Raw genomic sequence first — 27624 nt, forward strand, 5'->3', positions numbered from 1 at the left:
TTATATTGTACTTCTTTCTGTCTGGTTCACAGATTCTTCTTCCTAAGACAGAAATCTGCTTAAGTGATTGCTATCAATATTCTTAAAGGATTGTATGCACTTTATCAATTTATTTGCAGTGTTAAGAATATTTTTATTTTTGATAACTCACAGTAGCTTGCTTGCTAAATAAGACAATATTTGAGTGATAATTTATATTAAAATATTCCCTTTATTACTCATCATTATGTATAAGTATATAGGTAGTGAAGTGTGATTGGTTATATAAGTATGTGATATTGAATTGTATTTATGTGTGTGTGTGTGAATGCACACATTTGCACATGTGTGTGGAACCAAGAGCACAGCTCTTAGGAGTAAGTTCTTTTTAATCATGTGAATCCTGGGGCTGGAACACCAGTTGTCAGGCTTTGCAAATAACACCATCTTGCTGGCCCAGTATTGAATTTTGAATGTCCTTCATTTCCCAGTGTTTCAATTTCACCAAGTATTCTAGTGTGCGACATCAGAATTTCACTATTACTACATGACACATTCAAAATGATTGAATCCTGTGGCATCATAAGGGATGTGAGAAGAAAACAAATGTCAGGAACCAGAAAGAAAAACAAAAATAACCCATCTTCCAAGGTTCAGAAAAATATCGGAGAGACAGAGTTAGAGAGACTGAGCTGGGGTAAGAAGGGAGAGAGAGGGAGGGAGAGAGAATTCAGAGGAAGGGAAGAAGAGAGCAAGCAGAGGTGGTTGGAAAATGAATGAGTAATAGAAACAAAGACCAACTCCCAATATTTGGTTATTCTCCCTGTCAGCAGCTGAATCTGATGGAATCTGTTTTTCTTCAGTGTTAAATACATAGGATTAATGGAAGGCAAGGGATTCTTTTTGTAGAAACATTCAGCATTTTTTTGTTTGTTTTGCTTTTTGTTTTTCTTTCCTTCTGCTCCCTCACTTGACAGCCTTTATTTAAAACAAAAATATTTGGAAATGAAGAAGGATCGATCTTACCAGATGAGTCTCAATCAATTCTTCTTTGATGTTTTATTTTTTTTTTTTTCCCCTCTCGGACTTAATTATCCTCCTGCCTCAGCCTCCAGAATAGGCAGGACTACAGACACATCTCATCTTACATTGTTTGCTTTCTTCAGTTGGAACATCTCTATGTGTCCAACAAGCATAGAAGTGGACAGTTGCCTCGAGGTCAATACCAGAATATGCTTTATAGTTCACGGAAAATAGCACAATTCAAAACGGGCTGTTTAAGGAAGTGCAGGCCTGAGGTGTAGGAGAGAAAGGGCCAGACTTCTGAGCTAAGAATCAATCCTGAAAGAAAAGACACTCATAGGACAGCCTGTGTGGGCAGACACACACACAGGACAGCCTCCATAGGCAGACAGACATAGGACAGCCTGTATAGGCAGAGCTGCTGCAAAAGCACATTCCAGGAAAACCTTAAGAGATTACTTTAATAATAAACCATGCATTCTTCAGCAAGCTGTCACGGGATTAACTACCCCTTTCTAGTCTGGGAGCACAGTCCAGACTCCACCCCACCCCACCACGGGCAGGTCCTTATGTGGGGACTGTGATTTTTAAAACACTGCATTTAATTTTTTTCCCTACCTTAATTCTCTAAACAAATTTTGGTGGTGATGAACAGCAGGGTGGGCTTTGAAGTGTGTGTGTGTGTGTGTGTGTGTGTGTGTGTGTGTGTGTATGTGTGTGTGTGTGTGTGTGTGTGTGTGTGTGTGTTTTCTTATGTGCAGATGTTCGTTTTAGACTTACTGAAAAGTTAACAACTTAGATGTGGCAGGAAACAGCACCTCCTGGGATAAAAAAAAGAGTTAAATTTATTTTTATTTCTTTTTTTTTTTTCCTACATAATGTGAGCAGGACATTGTGCTAATGCCAAGACCAATATCAGCACCCCAGAGGTATAAAAATACACTTCAAAACCAGAACTCTCTACTGTGGGCTCTTTAGAGTTCTGTATAAAATGGGGGTTCGTTCGAAGCAGCCACTGTGAGCTCACCGCTCATAAATGAACTTTGGGTCCACGTGTTTTCTTCACACTGCAGTCCACAGCAGATGAAATCATTTTATTCCTCTGGTTTCTAAGGCAAATCTCTTCCATCTAGTGAGAACATGTTAACCTATCTTGATAATAATCTTTCAACTCTATAGATAAACAGAGAGGCCTGAGTGGGTGCTCCCAAATTCAGAAATAATGTTTGTTTTTAGACTTGTTTCTTTTGTAATGTCAAAGCCCCTGTTTGCTTGAATGAACTGCTCTTCCCCCCACCCCCCTAATTTTTGAACCTTTTGAAATGACACCATTTCTCTCTACTTCTGGATTTGAGAATGAATCAAGTTTGCACCTGTGTCTTGTGCCTTCATGGAACTGAAAGGTAGACTTTTTGTCATTCACAGAAGATCTTTCTTTTTTCAATCACAGGAAATTACCTCAGAGGAATATTGGAAGCGCTCGAGAGCTCACACACACACACACACACACACACACACACACACACACACACACACTTCAAGCCTGACCTACTTGCAAGCAGAAACTGCCACTCACATTGAGTTACCTCAAATTACAGCGGCTTTGCAACTGGGGCTAGGCATGGACCACAAAATACATCCTTGGTGCTCCATAAGTCTAATTTGAACCCTTGGTTCTCAGTTGTAAAATGCAAATTCGCTGCGTTGCTTACTCAATAAAATCAATAACCCATTTCCATCCAAGCCACAAATTTGTCATTTTCACAGTCAGTACGTTTTGCTTCGGGGCGGGGGGGGGGGGCAGGCAGGAGAGAATAGGACTAAATAAAATAAGAAAGTGGAGGAGGAAGAGGAGGAAGGGGGAGGGGAAGGAGGAAGAAGGAGGAGGGGAAAGAAGGAAGTAGGGGAGGAGGACCTTCCCAAAGCTTAATTTCTTAAGTCCTTAAAAAGCACCACTGTGGATATTTAACAACTGCTCCTGACTTTAAACGATGCAGAAGAGATATTATGAGATTCTGTACGATTTCTGAGGCTCTGCCCGGCCACAGCTGAGCATCGATAGAACAATTTCCAATACTTATTCTCATATCTCAATATTTTCATGAAGGGATAAGAAATGCTGTAGAAACTAGCAAAGTCATGTTATCTACGTGTGGGTGGCGATACACTGGAATGATCACAAATATAGATTATTTATTATAATAATGAATATAACTTATTTTGGACGCTAACTTATTTTGTTTAGGCCAGTTTAACAGAATATGCTCGTGGTATCAGATTTCAATATAAGTGCCTCTTTTTTCACAGGCACACATAGATTTCTCTCCTACTTAAGTACATTCACGTTTATAATTAAAGAATAGTGACTTTCTTTAAAGGTAACAATCCAGTCACATGCTCAGTTTTAGAAAGGACAGACTGGACCTAGGACCCATCTTCCCGTGTAGGGAAAGTCAGGAGTAAAGGCAAGTCTTTGTTCAAAAGGCCGCAGGCGGTTTAGGATGAGTTCGCGTGCCACGCCACACGAAGTGGCAATCCAGGGAACGGATCTGTGAGACGCGGCTTAGAGGATCCCATCCCTTTCCTCCAGAGTTTCCCTTTTCCTTGTCCTTACGTGCACCCTTTCTGGCCCGAGGCTGCGCGGAGGTCCGGGCCCGAGTTGTGTGCAATGCTCACCTCCGGGTCTCTGCGATCGCCCCCAGCTGGCCGGGCGCACGGAGCGCAGGAGGCGCCGGTCTCCCGGGCTTTTCAGCTCGAGTTAATAAACAGTTAAGTTTGGAAGACTGGGCAGACACGTTGAGGGGGAGTTACCCAAGCCCAGGCAGCAAAAACATCCCGCCGCCACATTCCTGGAGAGTCCTTAAGCGCCAGCATCTGATTAGAACCATATCTCTCTACCCGCCCGCGCGGCTCCCGGCCGGCGGCTATTTAAGCGGGGCCCTCCGCGTCCTCGGCGCTGCAGCCTGGAGGCTCCCGGCGCGGGCAAGTCATGCTGGCTCCGCAGAGGCACTAGCTAGTCCGTGAGTAGCTCCGCCATACCCCTTCCCTTCGGTTCCTCTTCGTTCTTTCTTCTTTTCTTTTTTCCCTTTTTCCACTTTCTTTTTTCTTTCCTTTATTTTTCTTTTCTTTTCTTTCTTTTTTTTTTTTGCGACCCACTTTTCTCCTTTGCTGGCTCCTCTCTTCCCATCCCTGTCTTGGCTGCAGACCTTGGGCGCTGGGGAATCTTACAAATGAGACAGTGTACTCCGGGGAAAGCAGCGGGTTCTGTGGCCTGACATCTGTGGAATGCTTCCAAGGAATGCGTTTTACCTTTGGGATCGGACTCGAGGCTCAAGGCGCCCATCCTGTGACACTTAAGGAGCCCGTGTGTGTGTGTGTGTGTGTGTGTGTGTGTGTGTGTGTGTGTGTGTGGTACACGCGCCCCTAGTCCTTCGGGGATTTGGGGACGCGGTGTGGCTGCTGACCACTTAATTAACTCCCGAATGATGTTCAGTTTTGCTAAGCGACAAAGGCTGGGGACCTGGTCTCTGCCCGTGAGGAGCTATTTTCTGCGACTGACAGCACAGGGCATTAAAAAGGTGAACTTTGTCTTACACCAGCATTCCTAGGGAAGTATCTGCCCGAGCGACTTAAGAAACTTGTTTTAAATGCTGTTTTCTTGACTGCTGTAAATTATCTGGAAGGATTAAGTAAGAATTCAAGAAGAGGGACTAAACTGTGTTTAAAACCTTAGAGCCTCTGTCAACACAGCAGCAGAGAGCTAGCTGACAGCTATTTCTTCCCTCCTGCTCTCTACTTAATCCCGAGTCTGGAATTCAGCTCTGTAGTCGGTTTCAGATGGGAGCTGCTTGAATCCGAAGGGAAAATTTAACTGGATTAAAAACAGTTAAAGAATATGGATGTTATCTCTACCCCAGGCACCCCCCTCCCACCCTTTCCCCTTTCTTCTTCGCCTGTGTTTGGGAAGAAAGGGAGCCACTCTGTAAACCGAGAAGAGCAGAAACGAGCTTCCAGACACATGGCAAGCTTTAAAAATTATGGAGGGGGCAACTTCATGAATAGTAAATGTCGCTGTTGCTCTATGAAGTAACTGGATGAGAAATGTCTGGCCCTAATCAGGCAAAGCGTGTGGCCCGGGAGGTGTGGGGGGGGGGGGGTTGGGTGTCGACTGTAGATACAACTCCAACCTAAGTAGTGGCCGAAAATTTGCCAAAACCTCTCAGACATAGCCGATAAGGCTCCAGGAATGGTTCTGATGGGATGTATAATCTACTAATTTTACAGTCTCGAGGCCTGGGCTTTGCACTCAGAAGCAGTGACTCGCTGTTCAGAAGGGAGGGACTAGCCGGAACTTGGGAGCCCCTGCTACCAAATGGGTTTTCATGGTGAAATCCTGTCCTGGATTAGGTTGCCCTATTCTAGCTAGGTACCCCATCCACTGAGACCCCTATCTCTCTCCACTCCCTTGAACTGAGAGGCAGGGCACAGCAGTTCAAGAAGTTTACTGGTTTGAGAATTCAGGAGTGTTGGGGATTTGGGCTTTCCAGAGGAAAACATCTGGGTATCTAGATACAGCAATGCTGGAGGAAACAATCCATAAAGTGAGATTAGCGACCTCCTGAGAAGCGCCAGAGAAGTGTGATGGTCTCTTCGGAAATGTGTGGCACAGGCCACTTCTTCCCCAGGAGGAGTTCATAGTCACTTTCTCCTAAAGCTCACTGGATCCTTCCCTTGTGTTTATTTGTTTGGTTTTGGATTTTGGTTTTTAAGTAATCACAAACCCTTTCTTTCTCTACTGCAAACCCCACACCCACCCCCTTCTATGCTCTATCTTTGCCCTCAGTCCTGGAGAATCTTACTTGGTACCCCAGTCTAGATTTAAACTGGCCATCCTCCTGCCTCGGCTACAGGAGTGTTAGGATTGTAGATGGAGGCAACCACACCTGGCTAAGCTGGGCCATTTTTATTATGGCAGAGGAGAGAGATTGTGGAGGAATGGGAGGAATGTCTTCTGCCTTTGCCCTCTAACACACATGTATTTATAGAACCGATGATGCCAGTTCTATTTATCTCCACCTGAGGATGGAAAGGAGGCTGGGGAGGCTGGGAAGATAACCACAGAGCTGCTTTTAGGCCAACTTGGGGAGAAAGAACAAAATCCAGAGGTTAGTTAGATTTTTCAACCCCCCCCCCCCATCCTCCCCTCCTCCATGTTCTCCCCCCTCCTTTCCTCTTTTTCTTTTGGTGTTTTGACAGAGTCCCAATGTATATCTCTCTTCTCAGGCGGTCATTGAACTCCCAGTCAGCCTTCAGAATCCTGGAATTCCAGGCAAGCACCACCACACCCAACTCAGAGTTTGCTTTTTTTTTTTTTTTGTTAAGGATTTAAAAATGTCAACTAAGTCTAAATTCCTGTCGCTGGACCTCTATCTTGTCTTCCTCCAAGGGTTATGCAGATTTTTAGCTCACTTTTAAGATCGTTGTTGACCTGGTGGTGGTGCAGGAGCTTTCAGCAGCTGCAATGGGTCTGGATTGCTCGGCCATACTTCTGTAACCTAAAAATTAAAAGGCCAGGTAAACAGGGCTTGCTGGGTGGCTGTGGCTGTGGGAATGAAGAAGCTGCTTCCTCATTTCTCCTCCCAGCCTAAGCCTACCTACCACCCACCGTGTCTTCTCTTTCTCTGTTGGGGTTTCATTCCTTTTCTAGGAGACAAAGCTAGGACTCTGGAATGTGTGAAGAGGCTGCTGAAGGAACTTCACTAATGGTATAAATGCCCCTAGCTGAAGACTTGCCGCGGTAACTGACCTACCATTTAAAGATTCCTACACTGGGCACAACTGGAACAGGAACCAGATTAGCATCCACACAACTGTTAGTAAAATGACATTGGGCACACAGAATAACCTCTCAGTAATTCTGTTTTCTTATCTCGGGAAGAACAATAGCTCTTAGGGCTGCTGAGAAAGTAAGTTAATTTATATCCGTAGAATACTTTATTGCATCTGTTTGTCTCTTCCTTTCTACCCTGTGAACAACTGAATTAAGTGTCTTTGTGGCCATTGAAAACCAAGTGGAGAATTTCTTAATCAGAGCGGAATACCACCCACCTATCTGAAAAATGGTAATCTTTCAAGTATTCAATACTTTAAAAGCCTGTGTGTTTGCTTGTGTTCACGCTAGAACAGACAGTTACTCTCTGTACTTAGGGTGGAGGACTGCTGTTTGGTCAGAATGACCTCTGGTCTCATTTAAATCTTCCCCACACTCTCGCAGACTCCCTACAGAGCAAGAATGACCATTTTCTTGAAGTCAGCACTCTAGCCAAGGAAGTGGGAAAGGGAGGGACCACCCTGACTAAGCTAGTGACTAGACCAGGACATGGGGCCCCCATACTATCTTGGTCCACATAACTGGGCAGGTTGCCACGGTTTTTCCCCTTCCTGCATCTTTCCACCACCCTGGAAGGAAACTTGCCTTCTCTAATGCAAGCAGAATCTGAACACATTGCTTCCTGATCTAAAAGTGGAAGTTACTAAGTGAGGTAGAATCTTTCTTTACTTGGATGGCCCTTCCCCCACCCCCTCAAACTTATTTTAATTCCAGTATCAACTTTCTAATCTTTGCTAGCTCTCACGTCTGGACAACAGCACGGTGGCTTATACATTTTCAGTCATTACCTCAGGACAGAAGTTGCTTGGCAGTTTCTATCTCCTCTTAAAAACTCACAAACTCGCTGGGGCTAGTGACCTACGGCTGGTGTGAAGGGGGTAGGAGTTCTCAGTAATGGGGCATGCCAATTTTAGGTTTAGTTCTAGGGAAGTTACCAGGAAGCAGAAAGTATGAAGAACATCTCAGATTTTCAAGAAATACTATAGTAAAGGGTGAGGGGAAAATAGGAAGTAAGAACTCTAGAATGTTGGGTCTGTGATACTGTAAGAGTTAAAGATTGCTGCAGGTGTGGAGAATGTGCCTATGTGTTTAAAACCCTGGGTTCAACCCCCATCAGCACAGAAAAGAAAAAAAAAGTTAAAATGTTATTAAACCTGGAAGAAATTTGAATAACAAGTTTAAGCCTTGATTGAAAGTAAAGCTAATAAAAGCTAGTCTGTTTTACCACAGGGATGTGATGTAACACATTAAGCTGAAAAACCCTGGTCTCTGCAGAGGATTTCATAGAAACTGCCACTCGTGAGCTGATTTGTAACAAATGAAGTCACCCCTAGGCGACTGGACACTTGGAGTGTGTTTCACAGCTAGAGAGAACTCTTCTGAGATAGGTTCTCAGAGTGTGGTCTCTCGCCTCCAGAGGGAGCGAACCAGTTCGGAGAAAAGGCTCGCCCAGCTGCATTCTATATACCTCTCATTTCATCCAAGGGTGACGTAGTGCAGCTCTTATGATCCAGTCATTCGATGGAAAGTATATCCATTCCTACCGTCAAGGGCATAGTAAAGCGAAGCTCTTGAAGTATGTTTAGCTGCATCTTGGGTTTCGAAGAGATGAGACAGCACGTACCAATATTTTACCCAGTATCCCAACACTGCTTTCTGGATCCAGACACTGCTGAACATCTAAATCCTTTCACCTAGGCTGAGGTTCTTTGAAGAGTATAGTTAATCTCACTTATTAGGAGACTGTCTCAGACCTCACTTATTAGGAGACTGTCTTAGACAACTTTTTTTTTTTTTTTAAAGCCTCCAGTAAACGATATCATTACCCTTAAACCAGATGGCTTTCTCTAACCATCACTTTTACATTTGCTTTCCATGCTGTATCCAGAGCGCAGACAAGAGCCTCCATGTTAAATAAATCTACTGCATTTGAGTTTTAGAGAGCTGTGTGTCTTAGGAACGATTAATCCATTCTCCAATTTAACTTCCATAGGACATTAAAAAAAAAAAAAAAATCCTGGGCTTCAGAAATAGCTCAGTTGCTAGAGTGCTTACCCAGCATGCACAGGGCCCTGGGTTCAGTCTCCACTGCTGAAATAATTGTAGCTTCTATGAGAGTAATTCAGCATTGGGGAAGTGGGGGTGAGAACAATCTGAAGTTAAAGGCATCAGAGTGAAACACTGAGTTCGAGGCCAGAATGGGCTACTTACTGTCTTAGAAAAAGATCTCTCCATTTCTTAGCTCCAGTTTGACCAGCTTGCTCTGCATCAGCTCCTTAAAGGTGAAGTTTTAGTGTTTCTCTGGATATATATGTGAAGCACCTGTGTGATTCATGATGCTGGGTTGGCAATAAAGAAACAACCTCAGAGAGTAGCAGTTAAGGAAGAAGTCTACATCAGGTGAGGCCTTACACACAAAATCTAGAGTTCTGCCAACCTTAAATGGAATGGCAGCTCCTGGCACTTCTTAGAAACACTCCTAAAAGCCAGTCACATGACTCATTGGTAAAGCTCCTACTGAGCATGTATGATTCCCAGTTTTTTTTTTTTAATGATGGGTGTGAGTAGAGCTGTCACCTGGAACTGAAGTATGTAACAGTGTCATCCAGAAGTAGATTCGAGAACCCTGGTTCTGAGATGGAAGAGGATAATGATTCAAAGCACCTACAAATGTCCACAGCCCAACTCCACCACAACACAAGAGGTATAACATTTGAATTGCAAGTATCCTCTCAGTAGAATGAGTCGACTCAGAGTTACAACTAAAAGGAAATAGGAAGTTCCTGAGAGTGTCTGGTGACACAGACTAGCGACCCTTCTCGAACTGCCTTTCCTGGTGCCATAGTTGGGCTGATGTTGGGGGAAAAGGTCTTATTCTCGTTGTTGGTGAATTTTAGATAAGCTAAGTTCTGACATCAGACACACTGCGGCTGAGAATTGGACCAGCTTTCCTTCATACGATGATTCCATTAAATATGGGGGTCAAGTAGTAAAATGTGGCAATGTTCCATAAACTGGTAGAGACATACAAATGCTGACTTTCATGGTTCCACTTTGGTCAAAACAATACAGTCTTTTTAAAGTCTAGAGTTGATTTATACCTTACAATCTGAGCCATGAAAAGTAACCTTTTTTCCTATATCAGGCATAGCTGCTTCCTTACATAACCTGCTTCCCTCCCTCCTTCCCTCCGCTTCTCTCTCCCTCCTTCTCCCCCACCCTTCATCCCTCCCTCCCTTCATCCCTCCATTTCTTCTTTTTCTCCCTACTTCTTTTATGAAGCAGGGTGTCACTCAGTTGCCCAAGCTGGCATCAAACTTCTGGTTCTTCTGCTTGAGCCTCCCAAGGGTTCCATAGGTGTGCACCATCACACCCAGTTTCTACATTTTAGGTTTTAGTTGTTTTGTTTGGGGCCAAAGTCTGTTCTGATTTCTATGATACACAATTCAGAAGTTAATAAGCTTTTACATTATCTTTTAGTATTGTAGAAATAAGCCAAATGCATTTGCAACTATGACAGAGGCATTAAACAGTTTGGTGAAAAATGCTGGACCTGTTTGGCTTTGGGTTTCGAAGGTCAAGTTCTCTGAGTCAGGATCAGAAATCACAATGGATGCACATTCTAGGCCTTCCAGGATCTGTGCTTTAGGGGGAAGTCTTGGGTATGCTTTTGTTATATCATTGCTGACTTTGTTGCTACTGCTGTCTTCTCATGTACGTGTGTTTATTCCCCTATCCCCTCTAAAATTAAATGCTATAAATGCAACCCCATTTTGGAAGTAGAAAACAAGTGTAGAGCTGACAAATATGGTTCTTCCATTAATAGTTAATAATATTCAAACATAGTTCTTTCATTAGTAGTTAATTATATTCAATATTGATTTCTACCAAAGGTTGAACTATAGATAGGATTCTTCAGTAGATAGATAGATAGATAGATAGATAGATAGATAGATAGATAGATGATAGATAGTTAGACAGATGGATGAATAGATGGATGGATAGATTGATAGATAGGTAGACATATTTGAATTAGAATGATAACTACTTTTACTTACTATCCAAATTGTCTTCTGAAGTATAACTTGATGCAAAGATGTTTAATTAATTACCAGGAAACCTGTTGAGGAAATGCAATTCAGATTTATTTACCTGTCCAGAATTGTAATAATCTAAACATTGTTTGAAATTTAAAATTGGATGCAGCTATTTTTCTTATGCATTTGTCTTAAACAACAGACACATGCTAATTGCTGTACACACACACACACACACATACACACACACACAAAACCTAGCAGTGGGAGGTAGAGAGAGAAAGATCTTTGTGAGTTTTAGGGCAGCCTTGAGTCTTGTCTATATAGTAAGTTCTAGGAGCGTCAGGGCTGTGCACAGAGACCATGGGGAGAGAGGGGAGGGAGGGAGGTTGAGAGAGAGAGAGGGAGAGAGAGAGAGAGAGAGAGAGAGAGAGAGAGAGAGAGAGAGAGAAGAGGTAAGAAAAGCTTGAGTTCAAGGTCAACCCGGGCAACATAGTGAAATCCAGTCTTGACAAAATAAAAGAAACTTAGAGAAAATGAGAATCTACTAGTAGGGTTTGTTTCAATTGAGTGGTGTCGGAAGTTTACATGGGTCCAAGTGAAGACAAAAAGTCAATGGTTGTATTAATGGCGTTGGCCTTTAAGTGACTAGAGGGAGTCAAATCTGCAAAGGCAAAATGAGAAAAGACATTGTAGGAAGAAATAAACAAAGGAACCACGTAGGCTGGAAAGAATGGGGTTGCTCTAGTAACTCTGGCCACTCTGACGAGGAGCGCATAGGTGCAGACAGAGCCAAGAGATGATAATGCGTAGATGGAAAACCAAGGAGTAGGGAGTTCATGGAAGTCAGGGTTTTACTAAGAGTATCTCTTCATTTAAGCAGAAAACCATGTTGATTCAGAACGGTTAACCTGTCTAAACTAGCAAGATGAGTATGATCAAGTATTGCTGAGCAGCTGAAAGAAAATCCTACTAGCAAAGTAGGGCAAAGGTTTCCATGATTTAATATTAAGGAACAAAGGGGAAACGGGTGTTGTTGTCCTATAATTATTTTGATTTGTCTGGGACAGGTCCTTGCTATGTAGTTCAGGCAAGCTGGCCACCAGTGCACTGCGTACTCTGAGCTGGATCAAACTCAACAAATTCTCCAGCCATTGACCTCCACCACCAGACCCTCCAGTGCTGGAATTACAAGCAAGCATTACTGCCTCCCATCTGTGCGTTAGTCTCATCGTTTTAAAGTACTGTGTGCTCTTTACCAGACTGTATAAAGCCTAGAAAAGTGGAGTAGCTAATTCCCTCTTCTCAAAGGCTTTACTTAGTTGAGGGAAGAATTCTCCATGAGTCAGGGAACAATAGGTCATGATCATAGTTGGGGAATGATGCAGTGAGTAAGAGAGGTCTCTGAGGTCATACACCTGGAATAGACTTTGAGTGACAGGTTGGGATTTAGGTGGGAGAAGGCCATCAGGGATTCTGGCTGGGGTAGCATCATCAGTGGCATGGAAGGTATGATACATCCATATCTCTGTTTGGGGAAACAGAAAAGAATGGCTTCTCTAGAGAGCCAGTAGCCATGAATCCACACATCTGCAGCCTGGTAAAGGACTTTGAAACTCAGCTCAAATACAAATGACTGACAGTGACACTTGATTAATACAAAACCAGGAAGGCTAATTCAGTAGGCTCTTCGACATAATGTCTCCATAGAAGTTGACTGGATGCAACTAGAATCACTTGAAAACTTGAGTTAACACTGGAAATTTTTGCAAAGATGGAAAGTACTTAACGATTGCATCTTTTGACCTTAAGTATCTTAAGTATGTTAAGGAATAGCATAGTATCTGTAGAGAAGAGGTAATGTACATATACCATGAGCCAGACTCACAGAAGAAGTAATGTGGCAATGAGGTATGGCTGGGGAGGAATGCTGGGACTCAGTAAAGTGTAAGAAGCCTGGGAAGATGAGCAACATGACAATCAGGAACAACTGCAAGCAGCAGTGAGTCAAAGCTTTGCCGGGTTAAGTAGATACCTGAACGATTTGGGATGAAACCTCAGCTTCATTCCAAGCTACAGACACTACTCTCACAGACTCAGTAGGTACATCCAGGTACAGAACACATTCTATCAAGTCTCTTTCCAGTCCATTTGTAATGGTGCTAACACTCAGCTCCTGATGTGAGAACTCTTCTGCCGAATAACAGATGCAGCCGTGTTCTGTTTGAAAGTCTGGATGCAGAGGCTTTCTGCAGCCAGCATCAGTGGAAGCGTCTGTGAGAGGTGCCACTCACGGCAGACTACTTTCTTGAGAAGACTGTTGTAACAGGAGGCTAATGCTTTTGTAACTGGGTAGTGTGCTGTAACCAAAGCTGGCTGTAGGGGATGGGAGGGAGAAATGCTTACATTTTTCTGATAACTGTTTCATTTAAATCTCAGGTCGGAGGTTTGCCTCCTCTGAAAATGATTTTCTTGAGATTTTAGGATCAGCTAGCACATTTGGTACTAAGATGTAGACATTGACATGTCCCCTGTGCATTTACGCTCTTCTGTTGGTTGAAACTGATTGCCGGATGTAATGTTTCTATCCAGAGTTTATGAAGCTAGTGATGAATCAGGACTTTGAATTTTAAGTTAACTTTATAGAAAACACCACTGGTATTTTTTAATGACCCTGCCTCGCATAATTCTTCCTTTCAGAGGTTACTGTCACAAAGGTGTTTCCTGAGATGGCAGTATGGCTACAGAGCATTTTTAAAATGGTTGGACAGATAGTCTATACATTGTGGTGGTCTCATACCATTGCTCATATAGAATTCCTTGATGTAGTGCTAAAAAAATTTTCCTTACTAAATGTTGATAGCAAAGATGATTTTCATGCTAGCTAGAAACACCTCCTCCAAAACCCTTAGCACCAACTTTAGCCAACACTTCCTTAAGAGTATATAGACCATGTCTTCTTTGTCATTGTATACATAGCTTTATACAGTGCTTGGCACATGGTAGGTATTTAATAAACAACTAGAAGGCCAGGTGGGTAAGAAACTCAAGCTACTCTCATTTATGACTTGTAGACTGGGTGAAAAGGGAAAATGTCAGCTTCCCTTTAGCTATTTAGTATAAGTAAATAAATTTATTTATTAAACTGAAGTTCATCAGCACTTAAAGGTCCACATCACCCGGTGGATGTAACAATTACACTTCCTGGTGTCCAGGCTGCAGGTACATCCAAGGACAGCTTTTTCTTCTTCCTTTGCACCTAAGTATGTTCATCAAAATTTCGAATACAGATGACCCAACGATTGTGGCTGATATTGCTTTGATTTAATATAATCTCTGCCCAAATGAGAGAAACTTAAATGTACTTGCTTGTTTTGCTTTGCATTTTTGTGATAGGGTCTGGTACTCTAGTCAGGATAGTCTGGAATCTACTATGAAGTCCAAGCTGAGCTCCTCCTGGCTTAGCTGGCCCCACACCAGTAGAGGGATTGTAGCCATAAGCCACCACGCCCAGTGAAAAACTTATGTTTTAAAATTTGCTTGTGCAGCTGGGTTGTGATTTAAGATGTAATTTCCACTAGCCTTTCTAAAATGCTGATGGCATTCGACTGCCAACTCATTACTCTGGATTGCCCTCAGTGTGTCCAAGAACAAAGCTGGAAACCAAGAATAGGTCATAGCCTAGCCAGCTTCAAAAATCCCACCATCAAAGCAATTTTTCAAAGTTTAATTGTTTGATGCGAAACTTACTGCTCAGCGATTAAGCTGCTTGCTTCTTCAGCTGAAGTCCAGAACCTGGCAGCCATATAAGGAACTCATAAACACCTGTAGTTCTAGTTAACCAGGTGTCTAACTGTTCTAGTTAATCCTATGTGTCTCCTGGCCTCCCCAGGCATTTGCAAACACATCTTCAAACACATACACTTAAGACACACCAATCATAATGGAATAAGTTAAAAAATAACCTTATTAATGCATTCATTTCTTTCTCTCAGTCTTTTGACACAGTTTCTCTTTGTGTGTAGCCCTGGAAGTCCTGGGACTCGCTCTGTAGACCATGGTGACCTCAAACCAGTGTTGGAATTCAAGCAACCACCCCTGGCTTGAATTTTTAATTTATCAGATTTTTTTTTTCTCTAGCAGCATTACATGGGCATCAATTAAACGGTGACCGATAAGCTGTAGGCTGACTACAGACACCTTTCTAGATACAGCAGATGTTCTCTGTAGGTGTTACTGGATTCTAAGAGACTTACCTAATTTCTTTTGTTGGGTGCTAAAGATCAAGCCCAGTCCCTCATACATGCTCACACCCTAGGCACGTGCCCCATCTTTGCAATGCTCCAAGTTCTACCAGAACTTTAAGTATCGCTCTCTCATATGTTAACACAGCTCCATCAAGTTTAGTTTTAAAAATCAAAGTACGCACCACCCCAATGTCACATCCTAACTGTAATGATTAGAAATTGCCCAGCCTTCCATACCAGCCTTTTCTCAGCACTGATGTTTCTGGATTTTCAATAGTGATGTGCTTATTTTAGTCAATCGATGCCTTTGATAAAAGATGTCCTTGTTTTGTTTTCTAAGTTGACACTTAAAAATGTCATTTCACTGATAAAATAGGCCTTAAAGGAAACTTCTTTTTAGAGATAAGGTGGATCGTAGAATAAAGCGTGTACTATATAATGGCCTTTGACTTTTATGAAAGCCACATTTAGGACACAGTTTATTTGAAGTTCGAGGGTCACTGGCATCACTGCCTGTCTAGAAGGAGTAATAACCTTGAATGTGACATTTGAGATTATTAGACCTTAACATTTTGATGAAAAGGTTTTGTTTCCAGAAGATTAGTCAAGTATTTAAAATAAAAAATCTGGCAGCATCGAATCACTCCACGTGGCAGGTCCATGCAGCTGTCATACTACAAAGCTATTGTGACTCTTTGATGCCTTTCTGCATGGACTCAGATTTGTGGCTACCCCAACCTCCATGCCATCACTCAACCTCAAAGTCTCCCCAGTACTGTCTAGACAAAATAGAGTACCATAAACTCGCTGTAATCCAGCTTGACCTGACTCTCAACCTTTCCTCCAGCATCACGTGCACCAGTCCTGTATTCTTGCTCAGCTGATAAAAATACTCTTTATTCCTTGCTAAGAATTTTTCTTTCCTAAACAGATGTTCTGGTCAGTGCAAATTACACCTAGCTTCAAAAGAATGTTTTTCTTTAATTTTTAAAAAAGACTCTCTTTCTTTGCTAGTGTTGACCCATAGTAAAGGTTTAGGTAAAAGCATCAGAAACCAGGATGCTTAATTCTTTCAAGTCAGTTTTCCCTGTCAATATTTTTCTCCTGTTGGACCTAATTATTTTCATGTTTCTACAAAATGTTCATCACAGAAGACATTACTAGCTAACACAACAACTGTAGCCATTCACCAAATTTCTGATGTTCCTCAAAGTCTCTGTAGAATTTGGAAGCATTCCATCACAACCTTTGAGGATCTGCCTTAACTTCCTCATCTATAACTTTGAGCCTTTTTAATAAAGATTGGATTAGGGAGTTAATAATCGCTTTCAAAAAAAAAAGACTTTGAATAGGGCTGTAGAGCTCAGCTAAGGAAACAAATCATAGAATTGCATTCTTTGATACTAAAGTTCCTACAAAGTATGAGTGAAATCAGTTGGTACCATGGAGAGACTTCACCTAATGCTTGCAGAACCAACTCAAGTTCCTTTGAATTGAGGAGTTTAAAAGGGACCATGAAGACACCCTAGTCTAATCCAGGATTCCACCTCATTCATGTTTTGGGTGAACACTGAAGTGTCATTTGCTTAACAGGTACAGAATCTCAAAACAAGTCCATAGAAATGCAAAGAGCAGAGGAGAGCGCTCTGGAAGGGCATTCAGGCTAATGAGCATATGTTTAAACACTGCATTTTTCACTAACCAAGGAAACCGTATTTAAACCTTTAAAACCATTTTAAACCATTTACAAGTGACACACCAAAGCTGTTGCCCCTGTGTGCTCTAACCAGAAACCCTTTTAGTTTAACATAAACAGGAATGTCTAGCTCATCAATGGCCCAATATGTCTTAGTTGAAGCCCAGTAAAGTGGCCTTCTTATCAGTTGATCTTGGGCTAGAACCATATACTAAGTAGACACCACCATGGTTAGTCCCTGGCATCCCAAGGTAACAAACCTGACAGTCCTGGTCAGAAGAGTGAACACTCAACCGAAAAAGGAGCACCTCATCCTACTATTGTAGAAAGGCACTTAGGGCAAAATCCCCCTCCCACCTCTCTGTCTCTCTCTGTCTCTCTGTCTGTCTGTCTCTCTCTCTCTCTCTCTCTCTCTCTCTCTCTCTCTCTCTCTCTCTCTCTCTCTCTCTCTCTCTCTCTGTGTGTGTGTGTGTGTGTGTGTTGAGACAGGGTCTCTCTGTAGACTGGCTGTCCTGGAACTCACTAGATTGAGGTTGGTCTCACAGTCATTTCCCTGCCTCCTTCTCAGTGATAGACTTAAACAAGCCTAGCCTAAGTCAGGTTATTGACTATTGGTTTATCATAAAGTCAAGCTTTTATCATTTAAAACATTTGAATGCTTCAAAGGTTTATACATAATAGCTTAATATAAGAGGGAAAATATGCAGCATAATTTCTGGCTAATCCTTAGTACCTAGAAAAACGTTACACATCTTGTAGGGCTTTGTTCTCAGCCCCTTGTTAGATGGTAAGACTTTGAAACTCTGCTGATGACTTTGAATAGCACATTTTAAAACAATACAGGCATAAGTTTAGAAAACTACAGAAATGGATTTAATGCACATATTAAACATTTCAAGTGTGTTAAGCACTTTTAGAAGTAGCAATCCCTTGATGCTACATGGTCTAACAGGCCAGCAGTATAAGGTTTATAAGAAACCACATGTTTCCTGGGTATTCTATATTTTATCAAAGCTAAGATACTAATCATGTTGTGTGTGACAGTGCACACTTTTAATCCCAGCACTTGGGAGGCAGAAGTAGGTAAGACTCTTGCAAGTTCCAGGCTAACCTGGTCTACATAGTGACTTTCATGTGAAGAGTGCTATCTAGGTGAACAGGAAGGAGGAAGAGGAAGCACATTTTTCTAGGTTCTTTAAAGCTATTTGGTTAATATTGTCTCAAGAGTTCTTTCATTAAAAGCAATAAATAAACAAGCCCACAGCAAAATGAATATTTAAGAATTGAGCTTCTGAACTGTTGTTGAATGATATAACCAGGATACTGTGTGTAAGTGTGTGTGTGTGTGTGTGTGTGTGTGTGTGTGATTGTGTTTGTGTGTTCTATTGTTGTCTTGGTTATTTTATTTTGTTTAATTTAGAGAGAATCTCTCTATGTAGCCCTGGCTGGCCTGGAGCTCAAAGTTTTGCTCTCTTGTCTTTCAAGTACTGGATTAAAGGCATCTGCTATTATGTCTAACAGATAATTTTTTTTGTACAACTGGTTAAAAACATTCTCTTCCCTCTGCAACTCTGGAATAATTATACTGCCAGAAGACAGACAGATGGATAGATAAATGATAGACAGAGTCCTCTTAAGCTAAAGCTAAAATATATTGTCATATATATGCATATATATGGACTATACAAATTATATATATATATATATATATATATGGACTATACAAATTATATATTTTTTATATTATATAAACAATATATATATATAATTTGTATAGTCCATTTTTTTTAACTCTGAAGCAAACTTTTCAAAACCATAAAGAATAAAGTAATTCTTAACATTCTTAGAAATTTGTAGTCAGAAAAGAAAGCTGGTGGACTCTGTCTTTATTTCCTTGGAAGTCTTAGTTCTCTGAAACACTTTCATCCGCTTCCTTGTTCTTATTGAGATTATGCAACCGGTTTGCTTAAGACGTAGACATTGAATCCCGGAAGGCTAATTTAGATGAAGCACATTGTTTTAGTGATTAGAACCTCACAGGTATGGTTCTGACCTGAAATCAGTCCTTCGTGGGGTCCTTTGAATTATCTTTCCACACTTGGTATGTGTGCTACGTATTTGTCCTATATTCAGTCTGCAGTAGGAGTGTGTGTGTGTGTGTGTGTGTGTGTGTGTGTGTTGTTGTTGTTGTTGTTGTTGTTTTTCAATAACCATAAACATAATTTGAAGGCAGATAGGTTATCTCAGGATAATTTTGGATTATACATTCTAAAATTTCAAGACTGGGGTAATATTAGTATATTACCTCAAGAAGCAAGTTTCTATGCCAAATCCTATAACAGAACCTAACATTACCAGGTATATCTTACCTAGTGACCTACCTAGTTTGCCCAGAAGTCAAGGTGTATTAAATGAGCCTACACATTCTTCTTTCTTTAGGAAAAGTTCTGGATTTTTAGATAACAGTGGAGAAGCTTCCTAACCTTCAGTATGCTAGATTAGTATTAATATAATTGGAGAGAGGATTGGTTCTCAGGTCCTTGGTTTCTCTATAAACCTAACTTTCAGCAAATAGAAAGTCCCATGTTATTTTTGTTTTGTTTTGCTTCGTTTTGTTTGGTTGAAATGAACTCTCTTCATTGCTCAAGCTGATCTCCAACTTTTTGGGCTCAAATAATCTTGTCTTGACCCCCAAAGAAGCAGGAGCTGAGGGTGCACCCCAACATCCTCAGCTCCTAGATATTATAATGACCTCTTTATCGTACATAAAAGCAAACATAATCTGCTCAAAACAAAATCAGCTGAACCATTAAGAGCAACCTTTAAAGTGATATTTAATCTGATCACAGGAGATGACAGTAAACCATAGATTATTTAAAAAAAAAAAAAACATTAACTATTGAAGTTAGTACAGGATTGTTGGAGATGAAATTTGATGCTTTGTTGGCAAAAAAAAAAATAATGATGATTATTTTTTTAATTTTTATTTTATTTAATTTTTTTTCTTTTTTCTTTTCCCTTCTTCTTCTTCTTTTTTTTTTTTTACAGTCCAGACTTTATCACCCTCCCAGTCTACCCCTACCATGTCTCCATGAAGATGTCCCTACTCCCTCCTTCCCCCAAGACTCTCAGGACTCAAAGGGAGGGACCCTAGATGGTATGCCCTACAGTGGGGAGAGAGAATGTATAAATCCCACCTCCTGTAGAAAGAAAGACAGGGCATGAAGAGGAGGGGTGGGGTTGTCATCCCACTGTCACAACCTCTGACCCAAAATTGTTCCTGTTGACAAAATCTTACCCAGCTTGAATAGATCAAGGAAATATGGGCCAGTAAGGTTCTCATGGTTATTGCCAGCCCTGCGGGTAGACTGAGCACCAAAACAAAGGGCATATTCTACCAGAAAGGCAATGTAGAATCTAGAGACATCATTTCAGAATTACAGCACTGAAACCAGTCTTGGGTTGAGTCTATGAAATCATAATGGGGTCTTCTTTCTGAAGTCTGGTCTCTACATAGAAATGTAGCTGCCATCCAGGTTAGTCCCAGTGACTGTGAACAAGTATCACACATACCCCAGTTTGATCCGTTCTGCACTGATGTGACAAGGCAGCTGGGTCCTTCCTAAAACTCTTAAAAATCTCAGCATGTGTCTGAAACCTGAGTTGCAGAATGGTGAGGCCTTGGCTTTCTGGATTATGTGAAGGTGGGGCTCTGCCAGGGAAGGGAAATCTTATTGGGGTTTATATTATTCAGCCAGAAAGAAACCAAATATCAGGCAGTATTTCTTGCACTGATTTGTGGACAAGGAAAAGCTTAAGATTAGTTTCCTCTTTGAAAGCACCCTGGTGTGGTTATGAGATCATAATGTAATTCGGCTGGGGTGTGTGGCTCATTTAAAACCCAAAGTTTCCAATACAGATCCTTATAAATAGCATGCCTTCTTTAAACTCGGAACATCGTGTAGAGTTTTAAGGTGACTATTGGTACTCGACTAGAGAGTGAAAAATGTGTTTACTAGGATTGTGTACATACGCCATAGGAGAACAACCAGAGTATTGGTTGTATCTTTGGGTCCACATGGATGGGCAGCATCTCCATTGGGGTTATTTCCAAGGGGAGCAGACAAATACAACTCGGCTAGTTTTAAAAGTAGACTGCCGAGATTTTTAAATATGACTTTATTTAAAAGCTAGCTGAGAGCTATGAAACTTCGCTTTAGTAGAGGCATCTCGCCTAACTTAAAGAAGGATACCCACTGAAATAGTAAACACTTGGTGTGTGAGAGGAGTGTAACAAACACTCACATTTCCTCCCAGAATCTATGGTTATGTGGCTGAGTCTTTTTCCCTCATCTGACTCTTCAGTTTTGTTTCGTTTGGTTGCATTTTCGAAATTTAATTCCCCTCCTTTTGTTTCTTCCTTTCTTTCTTTCTTTCTTTCTTTTTTTTGTACAGAATAGTTTATTCAGGTCATGGGGGGAGTTAAGAGGGTGGTAGATGCAGAGAGGGAGAAGTAGAGAAGTAGAAACCAGCTATGAGCACGTGGAGAGAGAGGGGAGAAGGAAATGGGGAGAGGAGGGAGGGGTAAGGGTGGGGGAGACCAAGAGGAGGCCAAGAGAGCAAGAGAAAGTAAGAGCCCCTCCTTTCTTTTCATATCCCCTATCCACTCTCCTTCATATTTATGGTCTCTTTCTTCATCAGTTGTTATTGCATCATATAAGCATTTATATATATATATATATATATATATATATATATATATATATATATATATATATATATTCCTGAATACATCCCATTGAGTCCATATAATATTACTTAATATTGTATGTTTTCGGGGCTGACCATTTGGCACTAGATAACAAATTAGTGTGCTCCTCACTGGGGAAGACTACTTCTCCAGTTCCCAGCTTTACTTGGTTCCCTGTAGTTCTTTGTGTAGGACTGAGGCCTCATTGGCTCCCTCCCAATCCCCTGAAGTTTGGCATGTTTATTGGTATCCTCTCTGTTCCACTCAAATTTGGGCTGTCATGTTGCTAATACTTTACATGTATAGCTTCTGATGTCACTAGGAGATGCAATCCCCTGGATTTTTTTCAGCTCTTGTAATCTTTCTGTTCCCTCTTCCCCAGTGTTTCCTGAGTCTTAGAGGTTGGAGTGTTTTGTTGATGTATCTATTAGGACTGAGCTCCACAACCCTGCATTTTGATCGGTTGTGGTTTTCTGTAGTAGTCTCGTTGCAAAGAGAAGTCTTGCATAGTTCAAACATAATATACTTGCTACATTTAGATGTCAAACATAAGTGTTTTATATATTCACTGTGGTTTTGTATCTGATCCATGAAATTTCTATTCCAATTTCTGCCCCAAAGTCCTGGGACAGATTCTAGTAACATACATGTCAGTAGTTACATTTTTTAAATGTCGGTAAATATTAAAATTCTTCATAGAAGTTGCTCCTTTTTTAGAAAACTTTCTGCCAGAATTTAGAATGAGGACATCACAGAAAAACATATAGCATCACCATCTGATAATAGAAGATGGAGTTTTTCTGTTAAAGGTTGTTGTTGCTGTTGTTGTTGTTTTACCTTGAGATGGAGTTTCAGTTTGTAGCCCAGGCTTGCTTCAAATTCAAAAGCCTGCCTCAGCCTCCCACAAAATAGACTTCTTCTAAATCAACATTTCTAAAATTTGTTTAACTCACCTATCTTAATTTCCTTGTGTGTGGGGGGATTGTATGTATATTTGGTTGGTTGGTTGGTTTTTAGAGACAGGGTTTCTCTGTGTAACCTTGCTTATCCCACCTCCAGAGTGCTGGGACCAACAGGTGTAAGCCACCACACCTAGCAAATACTGTTTTAAAATCTTCTTTTCAAATCCGGTCGGTGCCTGCTTCCACTGCAGTTGCTATGGCGTAGTGTTTCCAATTCTACCCCAGCTACCAATTATAAGTGACATGGCTAAGTTTGTATGTACTGAAGGAAGCGTTCAAGTGACAGGTAGCTTTGCTGTTTCTGATCCAGTAACAGCTTCACGGGGTGGAGAAGGACTCGGGGCATTCTGATACATTTCCATGGACTTTCTGATCAAAAAGCATTCACACCATGCTTCTTACCCACTAGCAACCATATTAGAGGCCTGAAGTACGAAAGCTTCATTTCACAGGGGTTAGAGAGGAGGAAGCCTGACATTGAAGCCAGCTTTTCACTGTTCCCCATCCTCTCTAAAGGAACTCTTCCTTCCCTATCCCTTACCTGAGTCAAACTACCTTAATCCATTGGCTTCTTCCCAGAAATGCTTTGGCTCAAGGTACAAACTTGCTCTTCAAGTTCCCAGCCACTTTTGAGCTGCAGAGTTCACAGTATGCAAGAAAGAGCAGTCTGTGTCAAGCAAGTCCTCTCCTCCCCAGGAAGCCGCGTTCTCCTCTCTCCCAGAACCATAGAATTTTTTTCTTATGATCCTTTCTTCAGAATTTGAAGAAATCACTCAGGGCTTGTCCCATGAGTGAGTTTGCCTATGTCTAAATGGAAGACAAGAGCTAAGAAGGAATGGCAAAGCTTAGGGTGGGTCTCAGGTCTATGTCTCTGGAATCCAAGATACAGTGGGTCCCTTAGTGACCTCTCTTGCTGCATAGCTCTGATGTATGGGCACAGAGAACAAACACTTTCTTGTAAAGGAAATCTGTGCCCAGTAATCCAAATGCAGAGCTCTGGTATAGCATACTGCTCATTTGGTCGAGCCCCGAATGCTCTCACTTGAAATATTCAAGGTACGGTGCCCACAGCTTGGGTGTAAGAACAATCGTGAGAGATCTGGGCCCAAACAATCAGTGCTAACAACATGAAGCAAAGACAAAGGTGATTTCTGAAGCTCTCTGATTTTTTGTAAGCCAAAAGTTCAATGCCACCTCCTTCTCCTTGTAGAACTGAATTACAGGACAAGGCTGGATTCTGGTTTTCCTGTCTCACCTACGCTCCAGGAGCTCATACTTGGGAGGGTAGAATGCTGGCTCCCACAGTGAAGCCAAGATGCATGAATGTTGGGCGTTTTTGGTTTTGTTTTTATTTGTTTTTGTTTTGTTTTTTTGAGACCAGATCTCTTATATAGCTCAGGTTGGCTTTAAACTCAAAGTGATCTATCTCAACTGGCCACGTGCCAAGATAACAGGCAGGTCTACTTCACCTGACTGTGGATATACTTTCTTAACATCAAACTTAAATCTTATGTCCATACTAAAAAACACTGCACATGAGCCAACAGCCAGATGGATAGCCCACCACCATTCTTCCCTATAATCTCAGTGTGTGGAGCATCCTTTCTTGCTTAGTTTTATCCATACAGTTCGATTATCTGTATCCAGGCTTCCCCAAGGACTAGAACAGCCTGTAGTTAGCAAAACTGCTTGCTCTGGCTTTTCCCTGCTAATGGAGACAAGAGGTTGAGTGTGTAAACAACAACCAGGGTACTAAAACAATCGACTGAAATTACAGCAGAAAACTAACCATAAACTCGAGACTTTGGTCTAAGCTGAAAATATGTTTCAGACACTCCACACTCCGGGTGAGTTGGGTGGAGCGGCTAGTCTAGAGAAGGGGCCTTAATATGGGTACACAAAGCTCCTTTAAAAGTTAACACTCCCACCCCCAAGCACCAATTATGTTGATTACTTCCTTCAGCTCTGAAGGGAGATGTCCCTAATACAAAATTGTTTTTAAAATGAAAAAGGCTGAGGGTAGGCACAAAGTCAGGAAAGAACGAAATGAGTCTAAAACATTAAATGTTATCAGTTTCAAAACTGGGAACTTTTTAAAATATCATGCTGAGAGAGAGAGAGAGACAGACAGACAGACAGACAGACAGAGAGAGAGGGAGAGAGAGAAGCAAGACAAAAGGCCAAGGTACTACATAGTAGAGAGTGTACTAGACTAAGAACTAAATTTAAAGTCTTTGATCTGTGAGATGTGTCTCAGACCTAGCCAAAACAGCCAGATCCAAAGGCCAATTTGACCAAATATGATTTCTGCTGCTTGGGCAGGGGTGGGGAGTGGGGGATGGGAAAGAATCCAGTGACAGTGTAGAATGAGATGGTGCAAAAACCCTTAACCTTTTTTCTGCTTTGGTTCAGAGAAGAAGACTATAAAACTCCTAGCTAAGTTGCTTTCTTGCTTTTTTCTTGCTATGTCTACTAAACAAATTAGTTTGGTTTGGTTTAGTGTAGTTTGGTTTGGTTTGGTTTGGTTCTGTTCGGTTCTGCATTCTCTGCCCAAGCTACATCGCACCTCTAGTCCCAGAAGACTTTCTTGCTAGAGCCCCTATGTAATGAGCTCTGCATAGTCTGCTTTAAACAACAAAGTTTAAAAAACGACACATATACCCTCCAGGAATAGTGTCTTTTACTGGGAACTAGAGTTTTCCTGGTACTAGCTCTATCCCAGGCAGCTTTTAATGCATACAGTTTTCTTTGCCTTCAGGTTCCTAATTATTAAAAAAACTATTTTAAATTAATTAAAGAATAAGAAAGAAAAGAAAAAAGAAACCAGCTAGGTGGTAGTAACTCAGGATAAACCCTGTCCCTGCATCCCACGAGAACACCAGAGTGAGGCAGGAGGTGGCTAGCTGGTACTTTGGTATATCCTCTCACCCTTTCACCCAACTAAAGTGCTTCTCTCTATGTTTTAAGATGCTGACCATTGAAACACCTTCTGTGGAAAGGCTGTGGTGGCTACCATGCAATGTAACACGTGGCATTTGGATACCACACTGTCCCTTAACCATTAACTGCATTTGTTAAACATTGGCTCGTTGTTTTGTTGCTTGTTTTATTGTTTTGTTTGTATTTTATTTACTAGTTTTATAGAGTCCTATAGGTCTGACTGTCCTGGTATTCACCATGTACCCCAGGATGGTCCCAAACTCATAGCAATCCTTCCAGTTAAAACAAAACAAAACAAGAAAACCTACAGTTCCCTAGGCAGATGAGACTTTCAATATTAAACTCTCACCTGAAATGTCTTCTCTTCTTTATAATGGACTGGGGAACTCTTTAGTTTGTCTTGCTTCTAAATATTGGAATAAACTTAGTTCAAGGCTTTCGATTCTGACTCTGCCTTGCACCCTCAGCTCTCTAGGTATATGTTCACTGACCATGCATAACTTGTACGGAAATGTCTAATGTGTATTACTCAGGAATGATGCCGTACTCAATACGTACAAGAATGTCTCCCCAGGACTTTTTTTGAGTATACATTAGCATAGTCTAATTACTCAAATTAACAAGATGCAAAAATCTTTTGTGTGGTGTGAGTGTGCACGTGTGCATGTATCATGTGTGCATGTATGATGTGTGTGGGGTCGTATATGCGCCAACTCAGTGTGTGGCGTCAAAGGTCAACTCCAGGAGTCATTTTCCTCTTTCTACTTTTCTGTGCGTTCCAGGGATTGGATTTAGGTCATCGGATTTTCTGAGTAACTACCTTTTGCTGAGCCATCTTTCTGATCCAAAGAAACCTTACTGTCTGCTCAGTGAGCCCTTGAAGAATAGCCTGCCACTGTAGAATTATAAAGACAAAAGCAGTTAGGTGAGGAAGTCCTTCAACAAGCCCGGGAAGTTAGTGCAACATCTCAATGTGTTTTCTCAGAGGTTACTTCAAAGACAGTGGAGCAGGTGTTTGTTACCATTGGTCCAGAGGTCTGGCTTACAGGTTAGCAGTTCACACGTCCTGTCTTGTACTTCAGCTGGAGCAGGCAGAGTGGTCACGGATAGGGAAGCATGTCCCCTGTCCAGTACAAAGTTCTGGGCACGCAGAGCAAAGATGTTTGTTTGCGCTGCTTTCTTACATCTCCTTAACTTGCTTCACCATGTCTATTCCATGGAGTTCTCTGTGAGAATTGTAAGTGATATGTTAAAAAAGAGTCCTTGGGATCGTGAACAGTTGAAAATACAGGTTAAAGGTTGGTGGGATTTGGGAGCAGCAAATGACAAAAGAAAAACACGTTAGAAGGGAGGAAAGCAAATTCAGTATTGACCTCAGTGGCTTACCATGGTTGTTTTGTGTTCTTCGGTGCATTTATTATTCCTAAAATAGAAGCACTTTTTACACAGTTTAGCATCTTGGTGTGTGGACATTCCCCTATGTCCACAGTTTAGCATCTTGTTGTATGGACATTCACCTATGTCCACAGTGGGTTGATTCAAAGATCCTCCCCCTCCACAACAATTCTAAACATTCTTTGATGTCCAAAACCCTACGTACATGGTTTGTTCCAAATCATCTGCTACATTTCTTTAGTGTATTTCAAAAATATCTCTAGAGTATTAATAAGACCTAATATAATGTAAATGCTAGGCAAATAGTTTTACTCTGTTATATTCAGGGAAAAGTAATTTTTTTTAAAAAGTGTCTGTGCATATTCCATATTCAGTACAGATGATTTTCTTCTGGCTATTTTTGATCAACAGTTTTTTGAACGCACAGATGTAGAACATTGAATAAGGAATGCTGACTCTATTGTGTGTTTATATCATATGATCCTAGACTTTGAAATAAGATTCTCTACTATGTGTGGAAAGTGGCTACTGTCAAGTCTTTAACAAAGTTATTCTAGCATCTTGATTCTGACCAAATGCCTGCCTATTATGTATATTTAGAGTAGGAGGTAGGTTAGAGGTGCAGGTCAGAAGACCTGTAAAACTGTGTTATGGTGTTGCTTCAGAACCTCACAGACATTAAGGATTACCACTGAGACACCAGTT

The 27624-nt window shown here is 41.3% G+C and overlaps 1 protein-coding gene across 3 annotated transcripts in view; it reads left to right on the forward strand.

Moving 5' to 3' along the window:
* The first annotated feature begins 3876 nt into the window (after positions 1-3876).
* Positions 3877-27624, forward strand: part of DAB2 (DAB adaptor protein 2) — a 50699-nt gene continuing 26951 nt past the window's right edge. For all 3 annotated transcript variants that reach the window (XM_080933517.1, XM_080933518.1, XM_080933519.1), the window contains exon 1: positions 3877-4022. The gene's annotated coding sequence lies outside the window, so the exon portion shown is untranslated. The remainder of the gene's footprint in view (positions 4023-27624) is intronic.

Source organism: Micromys minutus (genome assembly GCF_963924665.1).
Source record: "Micromys minutus genome assembly, chromosome: 20".
Lineage (NCBI taxonomy): Eukaryota > Metazoa > Chordata > Mammalia > Rodentia > Muridae > Micromys > Micromys minutus.